At 44.1% G+C, this 23,838-nt stretch overlaps 1 protein-coding gene across 6 annotated transcripts in view; it reads left to right on the top strand.

Annotated features, from left to right (window-relative positions):
- The window catches only part of Epb41l4a (erythrocyte membrane protein band 4.1 like 4A), a 209,781-nt gene that overhangs the window by 66,868 nt on the left and 119,075 nt on the right, over positions 1-23,838 (top strand). The window contains exon 1 of one of the 6 annotated variants that reach the window (XM_052741819.1): positions 1,940-2,065. The exons of the other annotated variants lie outside the window; for them this stretch is intronic. The gene's annotated coding sequence lies outside the window, so the exon portion shown is untranslated. Of the gene's footprint in view, positions 1-1,939; positions 2,066-23,838 lie in introns of those variants that run through there. 6 annotated transcript variants of the gene reach the window in all.

Here is a 23,838-nt window from a genome sequence, read left to right as displayed (position 1 = left end):
TATCCTGGGGACAGTTTAATACCCACTATAGTGATAATGTGGAGTAAAGAGCATCCCACCACAGTGGAGCATTGTGAGAGGGGCAGCCGGAGCAGGAAGGATGGACAAATCAGCCTTTATTCTTGGAAAATTGTGAAGGAGATCGCTGCCGGTCCTGCTAAGCAGCATACAGGGAAACTGGGGACGACACCCCTCCTGACCCAAAACGCCCACCTGGTAGCCTTTTGGTGAGTAATGTCTAAGCCAGCATAGTCCCCGTTCCCTAGGTAACAGACAGCCATGCCCTTTGTTTGGTCCTTAACTTCTTGGTACAGAGCTCTTATTGAGGGAATTCTACCTGGAACTCTTCTTTACTAGGCTGACGAGGAAGTCCTGCTGCCCTACATCCATGCAGTTTGACTGCAGGTTAATTTGTTAATTCCACCACGAGTTAAACTTCGACTGTTCACTGCTTTGTCTCTTGCTCATCTCTCCCTCCTTCTTGGAGGACCTTCTCATTTCTTCCCACTTATCCAAGCCTTCCTCGTTCGCGAAGACTCGCCTTCTAGGGAGCTTTCCTGAAGCACAGGCCATCACAGAACACACCCCGATGGCTTAAAACAGTGGGGCAGGTGCCGTTCCCAGACAGGATGGCAGGTGTGAAAGATCTGTGCACAGCTGCCCGGTGGCTGGGCGCTGGCTGTGAGGAGAGAAATACCAGGTGTGATGGATGGGTCAGGACCAGGTTGCAAAGGGAGCTTGGAGATCAAGGTGTAGGACTTTGGATTTTGCCTTTATTATATCAAAACTCTACTAAAGAAGTTTAAACGAGACAACGTTAAAGTCAAACTTGGTTACTGAAATACTCTGGCCTCTGTGTGGAGGTGTGGAGGGAGGAGCAAAAACAGACGGGGCAAAATTAAGAGGCAGTTGTACCAAGGATCAGTGTGTTCCATAGAATAAGCCCGACTTGGAGAGATGAACGCAGCCTGCTTTACCTCGAATGCAGACTCTAGAATTGTGTGTGTGTGCATTTGTGTCTGTATTCGTGTGAGCCTATGTGTGCATGTGAGTGTGCTTGTGCATGTGTACATTTGTGTGCATGTGTGTGCACGTGTGTGTGTGTGCATGCACACATGTGTGTACGATGGAAATAGAGAGGCATGAGAAAGGAAGAAGAGATCCTAAAGGAAGGAAAAAAAGAGGGAGAAAAAAAGAGAGAGTAATAGAATACATGTGACATGAAAGCAGGAGAAGGGACTTTGGGGACCAGCGAGAGGGGGCAGGAGGGGTGGAGTATGTTGGTTGAGGAGGGGAATGAGTAAGAACAAAGTGAAATGACGTTAAGTATGAATAGGACATGACAACACCCGCTCCTTTGTATGCGGACTTCCCAATAAACTGAAAACAAAGTCAGTTTCAGTCACGGGGGGTCGGGGGTAGGGAGTGGGGGGGACACAGGGCGGTGGCGGGGACGGGGAGTCATAGACAGATTTATGTCCAGAATCTTGTCAAAATGATCCACCTGGCTGGCTGGCATACCTGGGCCAGATGAAATGTGTGGAGAATGTATTTGCCAGCCTGGATTGACGGGGTGGAAGCCTAGAAGCCCTGCACTAGAGGCCCTTCCTCATGTCCCCCTTCCCTTGACTGTCCAGACTTGGTGAGGGTTTTTTCTTTTCTTTTTTTTTTTTTAAAGGAAGCAGTAAGTGATATTTTCTGCATACAGCTTTGCATTGGTTTTACTTTTCCTGTTAAAATGTAGTAGAAGAATTCTTCTCTTAGGAGATGTTTGAGGAGGTCCCTGAGCACCGAGTCTCTCGGCGGCTTTGGAGTGGGTGGGTGTGGACTCTGGTGCAGATGCGCTGGGTTGGTTCCTTGTGCTCTGTGTCTCTCCCCTTGCTCTCCTGTGCTCACTGTCCAGCCCTGTTTAGCGGCTAAGGAGCTGTTCTGGGGCCAGGAACTCCTGTGTGTCCAGTCACTGTGCAGCCTCGGCTCCTTCAGCTGCCATAGTGGTTTGTTTTGTTTTTTTGGTTTGTTTTGTTTTACGGCACAGTATCTTTGTGGGAATGAAGACAGTTTGGAGGTGAGATTTTACACTAGTCTAGACCAGTGTTTGGTGAAGCAGTTCCCAAAGCTGCTTTCTCTCCTGGGTGTAACCTTTGGCCGTGCCCAGTAGGACATCTGTGAAACACCCAGACCCGTGGTCCTGTTTTCTTAAACTCGCTGCTGCTGTGGGTGCTCTGCAGACCCATAGCTGACCTGAGGTGGGTGCTGAGCAGGCAGTTTTACTTCCTCCCTGGGGAAAATCGAAGTTAACGCCGCCGCCGGAGTGGTTCGACATGTTCTCCCTCCTGGCTAATCAGAAGCCTTGCAGATGGCTGGGTTGCCAGGGAGGCACTTATGCAGAAAGAGCTGGTGACCTCTGTATTAGAAAAGTGGGATACGATTTTGCTGTCAGCGTGTGTGTGTGTGTGTGTGTGTGTGTGTGTGTGTGTGTGTGTGTGTGTGTGTGATTCAGTGTGTCTGTGGAAGAGAATAGGGCAGGAGAAGGAAGGACAGGCAGTTTCAGAAAGCACATTCTCCCTCCCAGCAGAGCCTTTCTGAGCCGAGGGGCTGCAAACACAGCATCCTGTGGTTCCGCTTGTCTGTCACTGTGCGTATTTGTTTCATATCCATCTGCACCTCATCTCCTGGGGCTTGGTGTCACAACCATTATCTGTCCATTGTGAGCTGCCTGCAGCGTTCCGTGAAGACCAGCGATGTGTCTCCTTAATTGGCTGGTGGGGTCACTGCTCATCGACATGCATGTTTCTGCCATCTCCCTGCCTCCCCTTCTCTCTCCTTGACATTCCTCTCCCCACCCCCTGCCCCCATGTAGTTTCTAGAAGGAGAGCAGGAGGTATCAGGGGTCTTGCTGAGGAAGGAAACCTGCTCAGGTGCAGCTTCTCAGCTGGTGGCTCCTTTCCAGGGAGCGATGTTAGCCTTTTGAGAGGGTTTCTATTTAACTCAGAGGAAGGAGATAGTCCTGTGGTTAGGGAGCTGTGGGCTCCCTAATGATTGCTGTGATCCTTGCTTCTGTAGGCAGTAGGAACTTGATGGAGTCTTGAGAACCATGAGGTATGCTTAAAAACCAATACCCACCATTTCTGTTCCCCTCCGCTGCGTGTTGTGTGTGATATGAGTCTCCCACTGTGCAGTCTGGAACCTGCAATCCTCCAGCCTCAGCATCCTGAGTGCTGGCCTTACAGGCATGGCCCAGTATTGCCTTGTCTTGACGGTGATCCCTTGATGGTAGGTTGTGATACCTTCAAGATAGGAGAGGAAGAAAGCCACCTGCCATTTGCAAATAGCCACAGAGTCCAGTGTTATAAACGCAAGAATGTGTTTCTCAGAAAATAGCGTTGATATTATAAAAGAAAACACAGCTCCACCAATCTGCCCTATTTTGACTTGCAAAAATTTTTTGGTTTTTTTTCCCCACGTGCAAATTCTAACTGTAGTTTTTATAATATAACGTTTGTTACTGAACACTATCAGTAGGGCAGAAATATAACATATCGGCCAGCTTTTCCAAACTACAAGGGGAAAGAGGGAAAGAGGGGTGGGAAAGGAAGTTGTGTTCTGGTTCGGAAGTGGAGGAAAGCTTTTGGGAGAGTCTGTGGATGATGTAGGAGCATTAGCGTCAAACATACCCAGAATTTTATCAAACAAGTCCCAGAGCCTTATCATGGTCTTGTAAAAACCAGAACTGACAGGTTATTACCGCGTGGTAGATATTTTTGCACTCTGAAATAGCGTGAACAGTGGCAGACACAAAAAGGAGTCAGAGTCCTGAGTGGTCCCCAGGCTAGACAATTAGTTCAAATGATGGACCTGGCTTGAGCATCCTAGATACGGGCTGGTGTGCGCTAGGTATTGCGGACACTTACAGCTTCTTTGTAGCAAGAATGGCTTAAAGGAGGAGAAACAGCAGAGTAAATGTTCTGGTTTGCTCTCTGTGGCTAAGTACCACGGATCCCATAACCCACAGATCTCTTCACTAGCTTTGGATGGACATGTAAATGTTTTTGAGCGATGGTGGGACACCCATTTGAGATTGGGTTCTTGGCTTGTAACCATCTTAAATCCTATAAGAGAGGCAGACACAGAGGGTTAAGGACCTTTTCCAGTTCACTTGATGTTTAGTGGGAATTGGAGCTTGAACGACACAGTCATTGTCTCTACTGTGTTGGTTTAAGGATTTGTGAGACGAGTTCCTTAGTGTACTGAAAAGGTGGCTTTCTCTCCTAAACATGGCCACTGACTTAAACGAGATCACAAGAGCAGAGGATCAAAATAATGTAGAAGTTTACAGAACAGAGAGTGTTCTCTCGGAGCCCTTCATGTTCTCATGGAGTCTTGGTAACGTTAGGAACTTGCACAGGGCCTGCTGTTGGACACAAGCTCCAGGAACACCGGACACATTGCTGTGTTTCCCCGCCCCTGCCTTTTAGCATGTGGAAGCTTCGTCAGCCCCTTTATCCCCTTAAAAATGACTTTAGTGAATGAATAGAATGTGCTCTCACTGCCGTCTCTCCGTTCTGCAGAGCCTGTTTAACATGAAATAGAGGCGTGATGGTGTGCCTCCGGCATTTTTAATGGTAGGGATGAGACCAGAACTGTCTGTGTGGTGCTTTATATTTTTAAAGAGAGCTTCCAGGTATGTTTTATTTGATCTTCCAAGACAGCCTGTGATGTGGGCTGGGCAGGGGCTATTAATTCCTTTTTCGAACAAGGACAGAGTTTGAAAGTGATTCAGCCGACTTGCTGAAGGTCACATAGCCTTGCACAGACCTGTGAGGGTGGCAGGTACCCTACCTCTCATTCAGTAAGGCAGGCAACCCCCTGGACCACTCTTCACCTTTTGTGTTCAGCTGAGGGGAGGATTAGAGTGCTCTAAGTGTTTCCCTCATGGAGAGATAGGTTTGCTCGAAACTGTCCACATTCCTTTTCCTGTTAAGAGTGACATAGATTTCATTTTCAGGACAGTTCCTGGGATGAGAGTTCTGTTCCAGGCCACTGAGCAGATAGAATCAGGAAGAGCGAGGATGTTTCCGTTGTAAAGGACATGGGCAGTGAACCAGATGTGGGAACTGTGGATCTCAGCATCTTCATTGTTCAAAATGGTGACTGGGTCTTAGGTGCTGTCTGGCATTAAAGATGAGGATGTAGAGTTAGAGAAAATAGTGGCATTTCCAGTTCCCCCAGTGAGTTAACTGCTGAGCCAGGGATGAGTAGGCGAGGCCTGTAATAATGTAATTAGTAATCAGAACTGGCATCATCCTTTTTCTAACTCAGGAAAATCTGACTTTCCAAAACCTGTGATTTAGGAGTTGGTGATTCACGTTATAAAATGATTCATTATGTCTACTTTAAAATCTTTTAGTGCCTTTGCACTCTCTTCTAACAGATTAGCATTTAACTGAAAATTGTAGGGAGCTAAGCTGTTTTATTAGGTATTTGGCTATTGAGGATTAATGAGAGCTTCAGAAATTTTAGACATAAAAGAAGTAAGTGAATTATAAGATTGCAATTTTACAAATTTTCTTTCCTCACAACCTCTCAGTTGAGCATTGGATGCTTACAGGTTTAAGCTGAATGACATTTTTTTTGCACGTCAATCATTTTATTACCCTACATCAATCATATAAAATGATGTGTTTCACTCAGACGTACACGAACATACAGAAAACGCACTTTGATCCTATCTAAATGCCCATCGTACTCTGTTATTCCCATGTACCATTCCCATGATCCTCTTTCTTCTCTAGTAGAACATTTTCTTTTCTAAAAATTATTTCTTTTTTGAGATGATAATGTAATTACGTCATTTCTCCCTTCCCCTTCCTTCCTCCAGACCTATCCCATAATCCCTCCTTGCTCTCTTTCAAATCCATGACCTCTCTTTTCATTGATTGTTGTTACAGACACATATGTACATGTATATACATATATATCCCTAAATACGTGAATGTGTGATGTTACTCATATGTGTGTTTTCAGGGCTGACCATTTGGTGTGCTCTTCCCTGAAGACTGTTTCTCCCCTCTCGGGGTTCCTTAGTTGCCTGTAGTTCCTTGTGTAGGGTTGAGGCCTGGTGTGCTTGCCCCCTCCATGCTAGGATATCTACTGTTGGTCCTTCTCCTGCTCATGTATAGGCAGCCATGTTGGTGAGATTGCGTGGGAGTAGCTTCTGACATCACTAGGAGACACAGTCTCACAGCGAATCCCGTTCCTCTGGCTCTGAGCAGTCTTTCTGCCCCTCTTCCTCGGTTCCCAAGCCTTATGTGCAGCAGTTGTGTGCACATGTATCCATTGGGACTGGGCTCCACGGCTCTGCATTGGGTTGGCTGTGGTTTTCTGTAATGGCCGCTGTCTGTTGCAGAGTTTCCTTGATGAGGGGTGAGGACTACACTTACTGTGGCTCTAAGGACAAATATTTAGAAGTAGTTAAGGATCGTGCTGGTTTTGTAAAGTAGCGGTTGTGGGTTCTCCTCCAAGACCCATAACTTCACTGGCTATGGGTACTTGGCTGGGTCTCTAGTACCAAGCAGGCATGGTTTCTCTCTTGTTCGGTGGGTCCTGGATGGCATTTTAAAGCAAGTGGCTCTGCCACTGAACAGTGGGGAGAAATGGCTTCTGGTCTGCCCTCTGGTTATGAATTGACTCTAGGGTATATTTAAGTTAGATCCATTTTGGTGCTTGTATGACAGTATCCACAATTGCTTTATTTGCTGAGAAATAGTTTCTGGTATAACCAAATGGAAAACAGTTACATGGTATCCAACCCTTTATTGTTCAGAAACATAGCCCTTTATTCCTAATACTATGTTTCTGAAAATGTCAGAGTCTGCCAAGATCTTCTGATCATCTTCTCCCATACTTTTTAGCATCTTTTTAAAGGACTGCAACTTGTCTGAATTTTATAGACAAAAAAAAAAAAGAGATAAACTAGAGGCAAAGTCAATTCACAGTGGAGACATCACGTGATGCAAACCTTTTTCGATTGCCTGGGCAGCCCGTTGCCAGCTGGGGTCCTGCTTGGCCTTCCTGCCTCTTCTTTATTATTCAGGGTAATTTACTGAATGTTTACTGTACACCAGGTTATTTATATTTAGAGCTAAAATTTGTGGGTTGCAGTTCTTATCACAAGAGAAACAAATGTCTTGCTGCACAAGTGTTGATAAGTTTGAAATTATTATACTGTAAGAAGTAGTAAGATATTGTATAGAGTTAATGGATTTGAACATGAGGTGCTTCTTGTTTTTTAAAGGCTTTGACTACAGCGTTTTCAGTTTGTTTTCTTCAACAATGCCGTTTCTAATTATTCTGCTGAGAAACATGGTTCTCCCGTGTCTTGGAGTATTTGGGAAGGAGTGGGGTTAGGAGTCTAGAGCTTGCTTTTACACAGACTCACTTCTGGTTCCGGGGCATTCCAAGTCCTGCAGCCCGCTTTTCTCAGCCTTGCTTTCCCTGTTTGGGAACAGGGCCTATGGCTGCCTTGTCATATCCAGTTGTGAGACTTAACTGATGTGAAAGCCCGTGTAGTGTGCAGTCGCCACGTGCGCTGGGTCATGGCGTGAAAATACTGGTCTGTGATGCAGTGAGGGCTCTTTGTCTCTGCAGAGTTTTGGTGGGATGTTGAACTTACGTGGCATAGATACGTAAGCACAGGAGTAAAGGAAGTGGGAGCGGAAGGAAAGGAGACTAGTGAGTTCGGGAGAGCCCAGCGGTCCTTTGTACCGTGAGCTGTCATGCATTGCTGTCACGCATTGCAGCCCTTCTAGAAGTTCTGAAGTAAGAAGCAATGAACGAAAGGGCCATGCTGGACCAAGAGCCTGTCTGCGGAGGATGGCGGAGTAAGAAAGTTGCAGATTTTGAAACCGTTCTACTCATGTTCTTTCCTTTCTCTGCCTTTTCAGAAATTTGAGATGCAAAGAAGCACTTCGATTTACTTTGTTTTACAGCTTGGCCCACAGTCCTCTCCAGGACTTATTACTTTTCCATGAAGCTGGGAGGCTCTGTTGGAGGGGGCTTCATCAACAGTTGTGCGTTGATTGCACATGCCTCGAGGAAGTCCCCTGATAGCCCTGTGATGAAGTTATTTTGGGTATAAGGTTGGGTATACCTTCCAGTTGGCTTGCGGGGTAGAGACTGACCAAATGACCAGGAGATGATGGTGTTAACCGAGGGAGAAACTGATTTCTAAGCTCTTCCTTCGTTCTACAGCGTTCTCCGGGCCACAGCTGAGAAGAAACTTGATGTAGTTCAGTCATCTCATTCCACATATGTGCGCTGGAACTTCTGTAGCAGTTCAGTATCTTTTGTGATGTTATTTTTCTTTTGTATTTTTGCTTTCTTATGAATCTGAAGATCAAACCCAGGGCCTTGAACGTGCTTGAACACTCTATCACTGATGTTCTTCTTTTGTGTTTTCAAAGCCCTCTTTCCCTGGGTGAAAAATACACTCTAAGTCTTCCTTTGGTTGTGGTGTAGTAGAGCCAGGGTGGAAAGGTTCCCCCCATCAGTGACTTGACAGATGTTAGATGTTATAAACATTATTTAAATAGCCACAGGGCCAGCAAGATGGTGTGTGTTGGGTGAGGGGGTTTCTGCGCATGCCTGGTGTATTAGTTACCTTTCATTGTGACAACATTACCCTGACCGAAAGAGACTTATGGAAGAATGTTTTGCCTGTGGTTCCCGTGGGAGAGTCCATAGTGATGGAGGAGGCATGGCAGCCTGAGGCTGGAGCAGGAAGCTGGCTGACCACATTTCATCACACAGGGAACTGAGAGGGAAGACTGGGACAGGCTCTACATTCTCAAAGTCTACCCCTGTGACCTGTTTCCTCTAGGAAGGCTCTGCTCCTAAAGGTTCTGTACTCTCGCCTAACAGCGGCATAAGCTGGGGTCCGGGTGTTCAAATACATGAGTCCATGGGGGATATTCCTCATTTAAACCACCATTCCTGGTAACCCGAGTTGATCTTAGGACCCACCTAAAGGTAGAAGGAGAGAAGCAATTCCACAAAGTTGGTTTAGACATCCACATTCTCTGACCTCCACATGCCCGCTGTGACACACGCTTCCCCCACAACACTCACGCACATGGTGATAAAAAGTAGATTAAAAAGTGGCTGAACACTGGACAAGGTGAGCTGTGTGTAATTTAGGAGAGCGCATTTTGCCAATAATATAGATAGTAGCACAGCACTATTTATAGTAAAGCAGTAAAGCAGTTGCAGGATTTTGTGCTCAGAGAGCATGCATCTGCTTTTCTTCTACTCATCTGCAGAAATGAGCTGTGGAGGATGAAATGCCCTGGAGAATGCATTCTTGTACAAATTACTCAGTCACCGTGTTCCTACAGGAAAGGTGGGAAGAAGTGGAGGCTGGGAACAAGGCTTTTGGGAATCCTTTCCTTGTGGGCTTTTCTCTTCCAATTCATTTCTGAACACCCAGTGCCCTTTGGCCTTCCTACCGGGAGCTGCGAGTGTCCCAGTCTTGTTGGTTACCGTTCTTCTGGTCAGTCTGTCTGTCCTGTGACCCCAGACCTTTTGAACTGTCTGTTACCCTAATAATGTAAGAGTAGATTGGTGGCTGTGAGTCTCCTAGGTAACTGTCATGCTTCTAAGCAAGACTGCAGAGACCCTGGAGGTTCTGCGACCTGAGGTCCTTGAGACCTTTTCCCTTCAGCTCCTCAGTGTCCCTGTGGGTGCCACCTCAGATGTCTTCACTGGGTGAGTGAAGTACTGGGGTGCCTCAGATTGCTGAAAGAGGCAGAATGGGGATCTCTGCAATCCTCCCACCACTTTGTGGGCCACTGAATGACATGATACTTCTGTTTATGGTGTGTGTGTGTGTGTGTGTGTGTGTGTTGGGGGTAGATACTCTATAGATGGAATTCAGGACCTTGTGTGTGCTAGATAGATGGCCTGTCTTAAATACATTCATGAAAATAAAGGCTACCAAAGCAGCGTGCATTGCCTGTGCGCAGGGACCCCAGGCACAACCCTCTCTTCCAGCCTCGTTGCCTCTGGGGCCCTTCCTTCTTTTCTGGGTTCACCTACCCGCCCAGGCTGTAGAAGAAGATGCCCCAGGAGGGAAGCAGGCTCTTAAGAAGCATGCCAGGCCCTTTCTTCCCCGCTGCTGCGGTTTTAAAGCATTGACCTTTTGTAGGAAAGCTAGTTATTGAAATGACTTTCGTGAAATGTTTTCTTCAGTCACTCCGGGGTGATAAATGTTAAGAGGGAAGTTATAATGTGCCACATATCCAGAGTTTCAGTGGAATCTTGTATTATGTTGTAGGGTAGAATATAGATGATCCGTGTTGGGGATTCACAGCTGCCTTTTCCCACACAGCCTTCCTCCTCACTGATCCCTTAAGAAAGGACAAAGGGACTAGGGATTGGACAGAGGCTGGAAGAAGGCACTTCTGAGAGCAAGTTGCAGGCTGGCCAGAGTGAGGGAGGTCCGGGACTTTTGAGGAGCCAATTAAGAAATGATGAAGACTTTATTTAACGTTATTGAAATAATTTGAGTCTTACAGAAGAGCTGAAGGAATAGATGCAAAGAACTCTGTATACCCTTCACAATGGGTATGATTGTTAACGTTTCACCATAGAAGCTTTATCATGATTTTCTCTCGCACTAAAACATTGGTGGGTTGAAAACACCGCCTCTGGGTGTTTTATTGTATGCTGTCCAGAAGCAAGGGTCCCTACTCCACAGTCATGACACAGCTATCCATCGGGAAACTTGATACAACAGCCTCCAGCCCACAGACTCCAGTTGTTAGTCTTGTCCTTTGGACCAGAATAGGACAGCCTCGGGGTGTCTGTTGCATATCCACCCATATGTTTCTGAGGCCTCTTCAATTCAGCGGCTTGGTCCCTTCCTGACTGTACTCTTTGAAAGAGGCGAGGTGGTGTTATGTTGTAGAGTTCTTGGGCTTGGGTGTATCTGATGCTTCCTGCTTGTTACGTTTTTATATGCTTTCTTCTCTAATATGGTTTTTCACTTGTTAAGCATTAAAAGGAAGGTCCAAGAGTTGCTAGTGTTTCATGTGAGGTCTGGCTGTCCTTCGTGGAATATCTATTAGGCAGAGAACACTAAGGCTTGTGCAGTAGTTGAAAGATCTATGGTTGTATAGTTGTATAACAAACCCCCAAACATGGGTGAACAGTAGTCATTCATTCTCTTACCTTTCACGATTGGTAAGTTGGGACAGTGAGCAAGACCTAACACTGACTGCCATCCCTGATGGTGCTCTTCAGTCTGCAGCCTCGGATGTCTTCATCCGTATGTCGGGTGCCTGTGAAAGAGCCCCACTTCCATATTTTTCTAACTGAGTAGTAAGGTAGGACTGCTTCTGCCGTAGCTTCGGGCTCTGCAGCAGCAGTGAGGGGCAGCCATCTGCAACAGATGCAGCATCATTTGTGGAGAACTCGTGTGGGAATAGTCACAGGCTAGCCCAGAGAGAAGGGGAGGACAGATTCCATCTCATGATGGCAAGAATCGAGAAGTTTGCAGTAGTCTTCATTACACTATAGCTTGAAAGAATTATGACTAGAAGATGAGTGGATCTTCAAACCTTTTTCTTAAACCTTCTATATAAATATGGAATATGATTCTTGTGCCTTCTCTTGGGCTCTTTTCCTTCTGTTGATTTGTTCTGTCCAACTTAGATGTGATAGTTTTGGTTTTATCTTATTATATTTTACTTTATTAATATCTCTTATAAATCTGTTCTTTTCTAATGAGAGACAGAAAGGGAGTAGATCCAGATGGGAGGGGAGATGCAGAGGAACTGGAAGGAGTGGGGTGTGGAGGACACACAATAATCAGGATATATTATGTGAGAAGATAATCTATTTTAAATAAAAGGGAAAAAGATAAAAATAAGACAGTAGAATGTTTTGTTAGTATTAATGATAGTGCATTGAACGATTATAAAATGTCTTTAAAATTCAAATGAGTTCATTCACATAACCATATATAATTTACTGGTTTGTTTTTTATAGATTTCATGCTATGGCCTAGGCTAGTGCAGAATTTATCATGTAGCCCAACATAGCCTCAAACTCATGGCAATCCACTGGCATCAGGTTTCTAGGTGTTGGGATTACAAGAGTGAGCCGCCATACCTGGCCTCAAATATCTATTTTAAGAGAATGTATTTTTATAGACTGGTGGCTTATTGCATGTTTTCCTGCTTTGTAAGGCTTGTGGGAAATAATCATCTTGATGTTTTAGAAAATTAAAGCAAGGTTATCAATGAATTTTCGAAGATTTCATTGTAAATAGAACCCATTTAAAAAATACAAGTAAGTAAAGACTGAGTGTGTTGTGTAGCCCATACCTGTGACCTCAGCACCCAGGGAGGCAGGAGGATCCCATGTCACAGAAAGATCCTGTCCCGGATAAACAAAGAACAACTTGAAAGGTCATGTTATGACATTGTCTTTTTATTGTTGTTTCCAGCCTGTAAAGAGTATAATAGGCAACATAAAGGTTCTGAAGCATTTTGTATCTCTTAGCATTCAGAAACTTTCGTCATTAAAAAACTTCCTAACCCTTTTTGGGATGCCATAAAATCAGGTTTGTAGAAGAGTTAACAAAATTAAGTCACTGAATGCTGTTCACTCACCCACCCTCAATGTTGCTCTTCTGGAGTTAAACTATATTTGTCATAACAAGGGCATTAACAATTTTAGTAACTAAACTACAGATTACTTCCGGATTTTAGCACCACCCCCCCTTCCAATATCAGTTCTTATTCTGAAATCCAACCTAGGACACTACAACAGATTTACAAAGATTAATTTTTGAGATCCCGGACTTCTTGAATTCGACACATTTTTGTGAATGAAAATTCACCTGTGTTGCAGGCACTAATATTTATTTAGTGCAAAACTCAATGGACTGGACTGGGCTTTAAACTGGTCATGGAAAACAGCTTCCTGTGGTCGTTCCGATTTCCACTGGCACAGTGTGGCGCTGTCTGTCGGTGGCGAGCCTCTGAGCAGCCTCGGGAACGGTTTCTCTCTGTCTCACCTCACTAGTGACATTTTACAGGCTCCCGCTGTCACGTGACCAGCAGACATGCAGGAAGAAAATGGCTGTTGTAGTGGCAATCACACTGCCTTGCTTCTGTTCTTAGACTGTCAGCGAGCTGCCCTGTGTGTGGCCTGTGTGCAGCTGACCCTTGGGTCCCGTTTCCTCATGTATAAAACGAGGAAGGGCTGGGACAGAAGGCTTTCCAGAAATAAAAGGATAAAGAACATTTCCTATTAAAAAAATACATATATATTATATATGTGTTATATATAGATATATATCACCAAGAATATAGTTTTGTCTTCAGTATAATGGAGAGATTCCTAAGCTGCTTAGTTTGGAGTTTCTACACTATTTAAAATTATTGAGGACTTTTGCTTATATAGATTATCACCCATGTATATTTACTACTGTTATAAATTAAAACTGAGAAATTAAACTAGTTCAAGAGGGAGTAATGGAATATATATATGTGTGTGTATGTATGTATGTGTGTGTGCATGTGTATATATGTGTGTGTGTGTGTGTGTGTGTGTGTGTGTGTGTGTGTGTGTGTGTGTGTGTGTGTGATGAAGACATATGGGAAGAATAGAGGACTATTTTGAGGAGGAAGAGGTCTACTAAGGGGGAAGAAGAAGGAGAGGGCATTGGAGCATATACAAACAAAACACAATGATTTGTATGTATGAAAAAGTCACAATAAAAGCCACTTCAGCCGGGCGGTGGTGGCGCACGCCTTTAATCCCAGCACTCGGGAGGCAGAGCCAGGCGGATCTCTGTGAGTTCGAGGCCAGCCTGGGCTACCAAGTGAGTCCCAGGAAAGGCGCAAAACTACACAGAGAAACCCTGTCTCGAAAAACTAAAAAAAAAAAAAAAAAAAAAAAAAAAAAAGCCACTTCACATATGTTAGCCAAAAACTTCATTAATAAAAAAAAAAACTATCTCATTAAGTAGCACATGCAGCAGGACATGGTGACATATGCCTGTCATCTCAGTACTTGGAGGTAGAAGCAGAAACTCAGGAGTTCGGGGTCATCCTCTGCTATGTGGCAAGGTCATGGGCAGCCTACGCTGCATGGGACTACGTTTCAAAACAACAGTAACAACAACAACACACACACAATTACAAAACTTTCATGTCAACAAAATTGTTTTCATAAACAATTTCATGGTTCTTTTTGCAAAGCAAAACAATGTTCGCTTTGTAATTTTACAGATTCTTTACTATCTGACTTAATCGTAGATGGCTGGATTCTCTTCCATTTAATGTTATCTGTGGTGACATCAGGAAGCATATCAATGCTTCTAAAAGAAGGAGTGTGGAATGATGACTAACTAATAACAGCTGTTCTGTTTATCTGTTTGAGATAGGGCCTTCCTCTGTAACCCAACTGACCCTGAACTTCTCCTGCCTCTGCCTCCCGAGTGCTGGGGTTGCAGGGGCAACCCACACTGGAGTACTGTTGATTTCACAGACCATGGAAGGTCCCTCATGCCCTCCATGCCTTGAGAGTAGATGGTGTCACAGAATGAGTTGGGGCTTTAAGTCAGACACATTTGGGTAGAAATCCTCTCTGATTCCTTTCTTTGTGGCAGTAACCATGCTGCTGGTACCCCTTCCCAATTCTTGTAAAATAGGAATAAAACGCCCATTTCACATAGCTTTTGTGAAGATGAAAGTGTATGAAAGCATTTAGTATGCTTTCTTAAATATAGAGGGCTAGAATAATGTACTCTGGTTTGTTCTTTGCTTTATTGTAATGTGAAATGTGCAGGAAAGAATGAGTTAGGTGGGGAAAACATTGTAAAGCACAGAATCACCTTGGGAAGTAAACAAATCAAGTTCATTGTCTACAAAGATGGCAACCTCTGCTTTCTCCAGCCACTCAGTTTAGGTTCATACCAATGCTCCTGTTGAGAGGAGAAATCTATTTTGGCTCTTTTCCCTTCTGGGCTGACCTTGTGACTTGTTTGAATCAACAGAGCACAGCAAGACTGACGCTGTCCAGCTTCGGTCTGTGTTCTCTGAGCCCTGACTTACCTTAGAGTGAGGCCTCTTGCTGGAGAGACTTATAAGGCAAAGGGAGAGGATGAGCCACCCCACCCACTTCAGGTGACTTGTCAATGTGTGAGTGAGGTCACACTGGGTTCTTCAACACAGCTGAACAAACACTAGCTGTCTTGGGCTCTGGCCAAGTTTGGACCATGAGCAAACGATTGCTGTTGTATGCTGCTAAGTTCTGAGGTTGGTGTATACCAATAAAGAGTTAAAATCTTAAAGACTGAGAAAAGTTCATTCTAACTTTTTTTTTAAAAATCAGGATACACAAATTGTATATGAAAGAAATAGCAGCTTGAAAAACACCTATATTTTTTCCATGATGAAGGGTTCTCTTGGTAAATGAAAGTGAGGCTTGCACTTACTTAGAAGCCATCAAGAGCTGCTTATCTTGTTTGCCTGACAAGAGATTCCCATTGATGCCTGAGAAGTGCTTTCTCCAAGTCCCTACTTACTGTACCTACTGGACGTATGCTACAATACTTAGTATGATTTATGTTTTCATGGAAATCCTTTTGTTCAAAATAGTAAACAAAGAGTAGGTTTTCACAAGCACAGCAGTGAAGTCCTTTGCAAGGCTCATTTTCCCTTTGCGAAGGAGCAAGCTGTCTCATTGAATGCAATAGTTATCATTCTGTGTGGCTGGCCAAAACCTGCCTTTCTGGTTTGTAAAGTCACGTTAATCTGCAAAGGTGTTATTACTCATTTGAAGGATCCTTTGTTCTGGTTAAAAGGCCCACTGGTGGTATTTCCAAATCAGCTTGTCCTCATTGGGAGTTGTTCTCAAAGACTATATCTGGGTCTCTAGAAACTGTTGTTTCCAGAAAGTCACTGGAATGGAAACAGTCTGTGTCTATTTGCCGAGTCCTATGACATATAATTCACAATCCAGAAATGCCACAGGCAGCTTCTTCACTCTCATTGTGAAGTCAAATGAGTGTTCTGTAACATTTAAGATTTTTCTGAGTTATTAGAGGGACGATGCTTTCCTTATTTGCTTAACTGTCTTATGCCCAGTCTTTTCCGTTTTCTTAGTGATGGAAAACAGAATTCTTCTTGTCAGGGGTATTTTATTGCATGGAAAAAATTATACAGCTTTACATATTATATGTAACTTAATTTCAAGACCCTCTAATTTTTTATGAATTTCAAGCATAAGATACAGAGTTCTTTTTGTATATTTAGACTATATCGAGTCCCTTGGAATTATATGTCACTGAAACAGAGGGGACGTTTTTAATTAAAAGTGAACTGAATTGATTTTGCTCATCTGATGTAGCAGGATGGCGAATCCACTCGTTACCTGTTTACTGTCCTAAATCTGATTGGCCAGGAAAAATGGAAGCTTCATAAGATAGGGGAGAAAGAGTCCAATGTTTTCATGATATTTTTGTTTTTCAGTTGTTCATTGGCTCCTAGTATTCATTCAGTGAGCTTTTAAGGTATCTTGACAGGATTATAAATTATTAGACTATTCACAAAGGAAGTGGAATATAATAGCCAGCACCTGCTTCCAAGCCATCTGAAATTTATTGTTTCTTGGCTTTTTGGATAAAGGTCAAATGTGGAATTAGTAGAAAAGAGATGTAACAGATGAACTTAGTAAAGGTCAAGAAGATTAAGAGACAAGCAAAATCAAGAGACTTCGCAGGTTTGGTCATAACTAAGCTGAGACCTCAGAAGCATCCTCCAGAGAAGGGAACATGACCATCAGGCCAGGTACAAGGGGGGACCCCTTAAAGTGGGAAGAACCCCTTTTCTGATAGTTGAATTCCTATTCAACACTGTTGTGAGAATCTCACGAGTGGAGGCCAATTATTACAGACAAAATTTTGTTTATCTATTTAGAAAACTCCTTAGGCATGTTGCTAAGTGCTGTGGTTGTAATTATATCTTCTGCGGCTTCTGGATTTCTCTTAGAAATATACAGGAAAACTGCAGCAATGCTAACTGCAATCACATCCAGGCCTTTCCTTTGCTAAGAAAGAAGCAAAGAATCAAACTTTTCTTAAATTTCAAATGAAAGTAGCCGTCTGGTTTAGGACTGAAGGGCTTGCTCGTCTTGAGGGCTGGGGGAACTCGGCTTCCACAGTGGAGTCTCATGCCTGTGATTGGTTTGCCTGATGCTGTAAGGACTCAAGAAGAAATCAGATGCAGACATCCTGAAGTGACTGTAAATGGGAATAAAGCGACAGCTTACACTTTACCGCCATGTTCCTGTCTTGTCCCCACACATTTCTTTACAACATCCACTGCAGCAGATGCCAGATGCCTAACAGGGTAGCCTCATGGACCCAAACAATGTAAAGCCTCTCCTCTACTGCTGTATCTGTGGTTTTTAAAGATATGTTACACAGGTAATACATGAAACTGGGTCTCTCTTTGTCTTCCTTCAGAGGTCACTTTAAGATGATTTTTTTGGTCACCCCTTATTTTTAATGTCTCTAGGGTTTTGATGGGCTTCCCTCATGACATCTCTTTGTACTCCATGTCTTCCTTTCCTCTGGTGCCTATTAGTTTACTTTTCTCCATCTTTCAGAGAGTAATAATTTGAAACTGGGGTGTAAGCTCAGTTGGTAGAGTGCTTGTTTCTTAGATTTGAGCCACAGAACACATAAAACATCTGGGGTGTGCTAGCACAGGCCTATACCCCTAGCAGTGGGTGGGATGGAGGGAGTTGTGGGGATCAGTATTTAAAGTCATTTTCAGCTAACAGGTCAAGTTCAAGGCTAGCCTGGGCTATGTGAGACTGAGGGAGACAGACGTGGGGGAGCAGGGAGGAGGAGGATCCTAGGCAGGCTTGCTGTCCCAGTCCCCTATGTTCTAATATTTCCTTAGTGGAAGATGGTTTCTTAGGACCATGTAAAAAAGGAGAATGGAACCCAAGACTGTGCTGCTGACTTAGCAGTGTTCTCAGGGCGTGTTAGACACACCCTCTTTGCCTAGAGTTCTGCAGACTGAGTCAAGGGTCATCATGTCCTTTCTTAGGTCAGAATGGCATCCATTGCCTAACACTAGATGCTGTCTCTCCTTGTGGTTCCTCTGTAGAGGATTTTCCTTCGCTGAAGGAAGGAAAATAGACCTAAATATTTTCAGAACCAGATTCTCTGTGAATGCAAAGCTGTCCTCGGAGGCTTGGTAGACTGTATTCTGGTACTTTGGGAACGATAGTTTTTAAAAGCTGATGGCTTTCTCATATGCAAGAAATTCTCATAATTTCCATGTTGAGGTGGCTCCCCAACCCTCTTTTCTTGGGCCAGGGTCTCAGTTTGAACCCCAGGCTGCCCTCAAACTCGCGGCAATCTGCCTGTGTAAGCCTCCCGAGGGCTGCGATTGCAGGCGCGAGCCACCACATCAAGCTCTGAGGCGGTTTTCTCGGTTTGCTTTTGCAGACGCTCTTCATGACTAAGCATGTTAGGCCATTTTATGCTCTATAAGTAGATTATATGTATGAAAGAGTGCCTAACATTTCTAGTGGATGTGGGGATATGAAAGTAGTGTTCACAGAGAAAGCTTGACTTACATATATTTTTTTTAAAGTTTCCAGTATTTCCTGCATAATTCTTTCCATTTTTGTTCATGAATTGCTTCTTGTTGACTTGTTTGGGGATAGAATATTAGGAGCGGTGTGGCTGTCCCTCTCTGTTTATTTATCCTGTTCTCTATGCCTGTATATAAGAAAAGGAGAGATAAGGATAGGAGATTAGCCTTACACTCCAGCTTGCTATAAACATTTTGAAATGATAGGAAAGTTGTTTAGACATATTCCGTAGCCCTTGCGATGGTAAGAGAATGTGATTTTTCACTTGGTCAGAGATTATTTATTTGTAATTCTTGAGAAGCACCAGGAAACAATAGAAGGTGAAGATCATTGCCTGAGTCATAGGCAGGAGGCGGTGGTGGATCAAATAGTCCAGGCTTCGTTGTTGTGGCTGTAAGGGACCAAGTAAAGCCTGGGTTCCCATCAGGGTGATGTCTATGGAGCCTACGAGATATTTGGTAATTTTCCAGTAAATTGTTTTCATAGTGACGTAGACCAGGATCGGCTCTAAAGATCCTATGGGAATGCTTAACATTTCGAGATTAAGTTGTATTTATGACGACACTTTTTATACTCTCACTTGGGTTTTACTATCATGGCTCTTGGGCCAAGGGTCACTGCTTCCATAGGGCATGGGAAGGCAAGTGCTGTGTCATTTGGCCATTCCTGACTACCTCAGGAATAACGGAAAGCCTGGCTTAGGAGTCAGTCACCATCCCTTCTTGTTACAGCTGGGTCCACAGCTAGATGCCTCTACTGTGGGACACCTCTGACGGAATAACTCTAAGTCCTTGCTGTGTCTGCTTCACTGATCTGGAGGTCAAAGTCCTTGGCTGAAAACTAGGCCATGCACCTATGACTTGGCTTCAGTCACTGGGGGTTCTGATTCTAACCTCCACTAACACACACACACACACACACACACACACACACACACACACACACACACACACACACACACACACCTCTCCAGATAGGGAGGATGTTCATATTATGTATCCAGGACAGAAAACTAAAATGGGAATGTCTTCATTAAGAACGTGCAACTCCTAGATGAAAAGACAAAAGTCATTAATAACCATCTCTGCTTTCTAAGGAGAACTTGATGGAGTTATCACTTCTTGATTAAAAATTGAAAAGCAAAACAAAAGACAGAAAAAGCAGATTGAGACACCTTCTGCTTGAAAGAGGGTGTATTTCAAGGCTGTGTAGCATCCATCATATTTAGTAGTGAGATTTTAGAAGCAGTGCCAATGGACCAGGAAGAGAAGGATGCAGAGCATCCTTCTGTGTTCTCACAGCAGCCAGTAACTGAGGTCCTTGTCAGCCCAGTTAGAAAAGAGAAGTGAATAGTCAGAGGTGTTTTGTGAAGGAAGAACAAGAATTCTTTTATTTTAAATTTGAGACAGGATTTCACTATGAAGCCGTGGCTGGCCTGAAACTCTCTATGTAGAGCAGACTGTTCTTGAATTCAGAGACTGGCTCTGTCTCTGCCTGGGATGAAAGGTGTGCATTGCCACTCCTAAGAACAGAATTCATATTACTTACTTGTAGAAAATGTGGTGATCTCAAAAGACAACATAGACATATTTGTTTAATAAGAGTTTAACAAGATGTCTGGAAGTAAAACTAGTGTCAGCATATAAATTGCTCTTCAGGACATAAACCAAACTATAACCAATCAGAAAGTCTAACAGCAATAGAACTATAAGTGACCTAAGAATAAGCCTGTGCGAGTTTTCTATTTCAGCACAACAGACTGCTACATGTGTGGTGGCTTGAGTTCATAGTCACTCACTACCTCCCAGTGCTGTAGGTCAGAGTCCAGCATCACCAACCATGGTACCCGTGTACTGATCAGAGTCCAGCATCACCAACCACAGGACCTGTGTACTGGTCAGAGTCCAGCATCACCAACCACGGTACCCATGTACTGGTCAGAGTCCAGCATCACCAACCACAGTACCCGTGTACTGGTCAGAGTCCAGCATCACCAACCACGGTATCCATGTACTGGTCAGAGTCCAGCATCACCAACCACAGTACCCGTGTACTGGTCAGAGTCCAGCATCACCAACCACAGTACCCGTGTACTGGTCAGAGTCCAGCATCACCAACCACAGTACCCGTGTACTAATCTCTTATCTGAAGACTCTGCTCCTGGTTTGTTTTTGGCTGTTGGTAGAACCCCAGTTTTGTGATTATGGGGTGGTTCTTTCCTTATTGGCTGTCAGCTAGCAGCTGCTTCAGCTCCCTGAGGGTGCTTACGTAGAATATTACCTTTCTAGTGATTGTGACAAAAAATGCCCAGAAAGGCAACTGAAAATGGGAAGGTCTCGCTTTGGCTCATGGTCTCAGAAGAGATACAGCCCCTCTCATCAGGAAAGGCATGCATGAGACAGCTGGTCACATCACATCCTTAGTCAGTGCGCTGGTCAAGATTGGTCACCTTGACACAAGCTGTAGCCCGCTGGGAAGAGGGAGCCTCAGTTGAGGAGATGCCTCCATCAGACTGGCCTGTGCGCAAGTCTGCGGGGGCACTTTCTTGGTTGATGGTGGGTGTGGAAGGCCCAGCCGACTGTGGTGGTGCTGTCCCTGGGCAGGGGGTCGTGGGGTGACTAGGAAAGCACGGAGCAAGCCAGGAAGCAGCATTTCTCTGTGAGCTCAGCTTTAGTTCCTGCCTTGACTTCCCTCAGTGATGGAGTGTGATCAGAACGTGCAAGCCTGTTAGAGCCTTACCTCTCCTTTCGGTCAGTGTTTAATCACAGAAATAGAAAATAAGTGAAGACAGTTTGGAAGGAGAGAGAGAGAGAGAGAGAGACAGACAGACAGACAGACAGACAGACTGCTCATGCTCAGCCCACCCTCTCCCCTTCACTCAGTTTGAGACCCAGATCTTGAACGTGTGAGTCTTTGCTCCTCAATTTAACCCTTCTGACCACACGCTCCCAGACATGCCCAGGTGGTCCTACGGTCATTTGAAATCCAGTCAGCACACAGCTTCGCAGACAGTCTTCTCCATCTTTCAGGTCGTGTCACAGCTCTGACAGGAAAGGTTTTTCCTCAGTGCAGGTGCTACAGCTCTGAGGGGAAAGGTGTCCTGGCAGTTGGGAGCCAAGGACTGCCACAAAGTCACACCGTACAACAAACCTCACACAAGAGGTGTGTGAGGGAAAGACACAAGAGGGTGGCTGCCTCTGCTCAGACAAGAAGCAACCAGGAACTAAGCAGGAGACGGGCTTCTATGGGGTTTCTTGGAGGTGGAGTTTTCCAAGGGTGGAAATTTCCAGGCTGAGGATTAGTGGGATTTCAAGTCCTGTGCTTGGGGGACTGCTGGGATTTTTGAGCTCAGGGGTTGGTGGGTTTTTAAAACTTGGAAGTGACCTTGAACTTTTTACCCTACACAAGTAACAAGGACACTTGAGTCCTCAAGCTTGGATCTTTCTCATCTGCTAGAGTAACTGCTTTGCATCCTTGTACACCGACTCATCAGTAGGTAATTTCTTTGTCTCATGGTCTCTGTACCACCTAACACACAGTGGCTGGGGTGGCATGATGTAGAGAGGTTCCAGAGGTGATGACAGGACATCTTTTCTTGGGAAGAGAATTTCTATAGTTTTGCCTGCCACAAAACATAGGTAAAATTTTATAAGATTATGTGTACAAGCATGTCCTAGTTCATATCACTATTGTTATGATAAACACTATGACCAAAAATGAGTTGGGAAGGAATGAGTTTATTTGCCTTATGTTTCCACATGGTAGTCCATTGTTAAGGAAGTCAGGATAGGAGCTCAAATGGGGCAGGAACCTGGAAGCAGGAGTGTTGCTGTGTTGCTTACTGGCTTGCTCCACAAGGTCTTCTCAGCCTGCTTTTTTTTTTTTTTTTAACAGAACCCAGCTCAGGGATGGCCCTACCAACAATGGGCTGGCCCCTTCCTCATCAATCACTACTTAAGAAAATGTGTTATAGGCATGCCTAAAGCCAGATCTTATGGAAGCGTTTTCTCAATTGAGGTTCCCTCTTCTCAGATGACTGTAGCTTGTATGAAGTTGACATAAAACTAGCCAGCACAAAGCATGTAAAAGAAAACCACATCGGTTTTACCTAGTAAATACTCTGTCACCTCCACTGTCTAGTCCTCTAGTCTGTCAGTTTAATCCCAAATTCCTAACATGATTAATTTATTTGGGATTTGAGGCATAGTCTCTTATGTAGCCCTGGCTGGCCTGGAACTTGCTTTGTCGACTAGGCTGGCCTTGAACTCACAGAGATCCACCTGTCTCTATCTACTAAGTGATGGGAATAAAGATGTATTCCATCATGTCCAGCCCGCTAAAATTTTTAAAGTTAAGTTTACAAGGTGCTTCTAAATTTCTCATAGAGAAAAATATCTAAGAACTGTCAAAGACAATTTTGAAAAAAATATTTTGGGTAGAAAGAAAAGTATATTAAATTCATTAAAATTAGAAGTATTGTTCCTTGACTATTTCTGGGAGAGAATTGTGACCTTAGGTGAAGGTACTTCAAATCCTAAAAGAAATCATGGATTTTGAGTAAACCATGGTACAGTTTTTATCCATTTGGAAACAAAATTAGGCCTTATTCCAAGCACAAAAAATAATTTCCAGATGGAGTGAGGAGTTAATTCACTAGATAAAGTTGTGTATGTATTTAGAGCCTCAGAGGGTCAGCTCATAACCGAGTTAAGGGCTAGCTAGCCCCTGTGCTGGCGAATGTAGCTGCCTGGTGAGGACAAGGAGGAGGACTAGCTTTTAATATAGTCGAGGAACTGTAAATAAAAACAGTTCCTCTTTGCCGAGTACCTCGCATCTCCACCCAAGTTTTGGCAAGGATGAGGGAGCATGCGTTTTCACCAAATGATGATTGTATAATTAATTACATATTAATATAATTATAATGGTCTTCTTGGCAGTACCCACTCTAGTTTTAAGTATGATATTCTTCCATTGAGTGATTTCATTTCCAGATGTTGATTGCAGAGAAATACGTAGAGACACGAGCACCAAGAGCCTTTTCTGGATGGGCCATTGTTATTAGGCAGAAGCGGCCCAGCAATGTAAAGTCCATCATGGAAGGGCTTTTGGCTTTAAGTAGACAGTTTAGTGGACCTTGAAGCCTGGGGGTAGGGGGGC

This window comes from Peromyscus californicus, unplaced genomic scaffold (assembly GCF_007827085.1).
Source record: "Peromyscus californicus insignis strain IS unplaced genomic scaffold, ASM782708v3 Scaffold_17__1_contigs__length_78620276, whole genome shotgun sequence".
Taxonomy (NCBI): Eukaryota; Metazoa; Chordata; class Mammalia; order Rodentia; family Cricetidae; genus Peromyscus; species Peromyscus californicus.
Note: the sequence above shows the minus strand (reverse complement) of the source record. Positions and strands in the feature narration are given on the sequence as shown.